General features: G+C 59.3%; 1 protein-coding gene across 11 annotated transcripts in view; it reads left to right on the top strand.

The window, feature by feature from the left end:
* The first annotated feature begins 1,103 nt into the window (after positions 1–1,103).
* The window catches only part of LOC105518463, a 35,661-nt gene continuing 33,797 nt past the window's right edge, over positions 1,104–2,967 (top strand). For all 11 annotated transcript variants that reach the window (XR_001002832.1, XR_001002833.1, XR_001002836.1 and 8 more), the window contains exon 1: positions 1,104–1,213. The gene's annotated coding sequence lies outside the window, so the exon portion shown is untranslated. The remainder of the gene's footprint in view (positions 1,214–2,967) is intronic.

Here is a 2,967-nt window from a genome sequence, read left to right as displayed (position 1 = left end):
CCGGGCACTCCATCCTTGTCCTCCCGGCTGCCACCCACCTGTCACCCTAAGATAGATCCTCGGTCCTTTTCAACAGCATTTTGACCTTTGCGAGAGGACATTTGATTGACGGCCCTGCACGCTCTGCCACTCAGAGCCGGGCAGAGCTGCCGAGGGCTCCCACCTGTTAGGGATTAACTCTCATGTGCCAGCCCTGGAGCCGAGGCCGCGGCGGGGCTCGGCGCAACATGTGTCGCTGCCTGTTTTTCGGGGTGGTGGTGGCGGTGGGGCTCTTTCAAAGGGCATGTGTGTGGGGATCACCCCAACTTTGAGGAGTAGCCCAGGCATCTCCACATGGGACACAGTCCGCCCTCTAAAAGTACTTTGCTTAGAGGGCACGACTCCTGTCTGGATTCTTATTACAACCCTGGTGTGTGTGCAGGGGGGTACCCCTCGTTAAGGTGGAGGAAACGGACCCCGTGGAAGAGGAAGGGGCATAGCGGGTTCCGTGAACAGGAGTTATAAGCGGCAGAGCCCGGGACTCACAGCCAGGTTTTTCTGACTCGGAGACGCGGAGCTCTGTCTCCGGTGTCAAAGAGAACCAGTCAGAAACGCACGGGTGGGCTGGGAGGGGGTGACAGCCTCCGGCTTACATCTGGGAACCAGTTATGTTACCCGGCCGTTTTATTTTCCTGAACAATAAGAGAAAGCATAATTTTCTTTCGCTAAGCCCGCATCCTCCCATGGATGTTCCGAAACCGCCAGGTGTGGAATCTGCGCCCCGACAGCCCCACCTTGGCCCTCGGCCGCCTGAGGACGGCCAGCCCTCGGGACCATTCCCCCCACACATTGTGCCCGAATTCACCCTGCCTGGCGAGTCGAGCTCACGCAGGGAAAAAGCACCCGTGACCACAGGGTGTTGGTCATGGCGGCCAGGGGCACTGCGGCAGAATTTTTTCCTCCCTTCTTTGCTGCAATCTGGGTGCGGCTAGAGCAATTTGTCATAGAATCTGGGGGGCTCATTTTTCCGGCCAATCACTTTTAGAGAAATGAGCGCATTGCAGCAGAATGCGCTGACGTCAGAGACCACCCCTTCTGCGCCTCCATATAAACCCCACCCAGCCAGCCCCTAGCGCAGACGGCGGAGAGCGGAGAGGGAGCGCGCCTTGGCTTGCTGGCCTTGGCTGCGGCTCCTCGGGAGAGCTGGGGCGCCCACGAGAGGATCCCTCACCTGGTGAGTGGTTGGCCATCCTTGCTGCAAAGGATGTGCCAAAGGAAGACGGCATCCCCTTCTGGGATGGGCTCCGTCCTCCTGGACACGCCGAGAGCCTGATCCCGGGTCCTACTGCTGGAGGCGGCCACTTCGCCTGGTCCCCGAGTGTCCGCAACAAAATTTTCAGAAGGAAAATCTTGAGGCACATTTCCCTGGGGGGAAGTCAGGGCTCCCCTCTGGGGGGTCTAGTCCTTGAGGGTGGGCTGGGTGGTAGGGACTTCAGAGGAGTGGGAGGAATCAGACGGAACCCCTCTTGGATTCGGGTGTGTGGCAGTCACTGGGGGGCGAACCCCGGATTTCCTGTATTGGAAGCCGCTTCTAGAATCGCGTTAAAGTGGGAGATATGGCGGCGATGCCTTCTGCATGCCCCATGAATTAGGGGGGGAAGCACCCGAATAGAAGGGTCTCCCGGGCATATTTGCCTTGCCAGCTGTTGGCCAGGTTTTTGGTGGATCGTGGGCGGGAGGAGTGGAGGTTCCTCTTCACGAGGTTTTCCGAATCCAAATACACAGGTTTAGTGCAGTGTGGACCCCAGGCAAAATGTAGAGTAAAATTTCTACCCGATATCATCTGGTTCTGTCCTGATCAGCCACTTTCACAGTGGAGAGAGATGGCGCCCAAGTGCAAACCTGCCAGTAGCCCCCTAGGATCAGTCCCTGCGGAAGGGGGTCGTGGGATTGGGGACACAGGCAGAATAGATGCAGGGGGTGGGTTGGGGCAGAGAGATGGCCGTATCCTTGGGTCTGGGAAGAGGGAGGAGAGAAATGCAGAAAAGAGGTGTGTTGCTGGGGTCTGGATGCTGGGAGCTGGGGATGGGGGGCCGCGGGGGTCTTCAGAGCGTTGCGTGGTGGTCACTCGAAAATCCTGACATGTTGCAGGCTTGAACTTTTGGTCAAGTTGCCTTTTGCCATTTCCTTTGTCCGAGTCAAGCCCCCCAGGCCGCCCCCTCCCACCCTGGGCCGGCGGGCCTGGTGGGGGCGCAGGCGGGTGGCTACGTGGCAGGTTTCTGGAAGGTTTCCTGGCTGGCCGCGAGAGGGCGCTGGCGGCACTGCGGAATTTTGGGGGGCGGGGTGGGGAGGGGAGGTGGCCTTTGTTCTCCTGATGGAGGGGGTCGGGCGCGGGATCCACTGGAGGATCCTGAATTCATTTACCCAAGAGGGAACAGTTTCGAGACCCCCGGATTTACTGCGGAGCGGCCGCAGAGGCTGGGGTCGGCCTTGGCGCCGTGGCTTCGGGTGTCGTGGAGGCGCACAGAGGCACGTTATTTGATTTCCAGTGGTTTTTTATTTTGGGGGTCTTAGGAAGGTGTGGCTTATTTGAGCAGGATGGAGAGGCAGTGACAAGGTCAGTGAGGCGCCATCACGCGGGGTCTAGAAATTGTTGCTGTGGCGAAGGAGGGAGGCACGACTTTTAGGGGCGTGATGTCGACGCCTGAGGGCGAAGGCTGGGAGCGGCAGGGTGGCCCCCTTTGCGTTACTTTCCAGCGATGTCACAGGTTCTGTCTCTCGTTCCGAGACCACCCACAAGCGTGACAGCGGTGTCTGGAGGACTGGGTCTTTCTGACTTGAGTGAACGTGTGTTTAATTAATTGGATTGCCGAAGGTGGGAGTTGGGATTTCTGCGTTTCCCTGTAGCAGGCGGAGCGGCGCTCCAGAGGGGCCTGGCGCGGTCTGCTGGGTGACCCACGTTCCTCCGGGGCTGGGGCCGGGTGACTG

Source organism: Colobus angolensis, unplaced genomic scaffold (genome assembly GCF_000951035.1).
Source record: "Colobus angolensis palliatus isolate OR3802 unplaced genomic scaffold, Cang.pa_1.0 Scaffold32, whole genome shotgun sequence".
In the NCBI taxonomy this organism is placed as follows: Eukaryota; Metazoa; Chordata; class Mammalia; order Primates; family Cercopithecidae; genus Colobus; species Colobus angolensis.
This window is presented reverse-complemented; position numbering and strand designations above follow the sequence as displayed.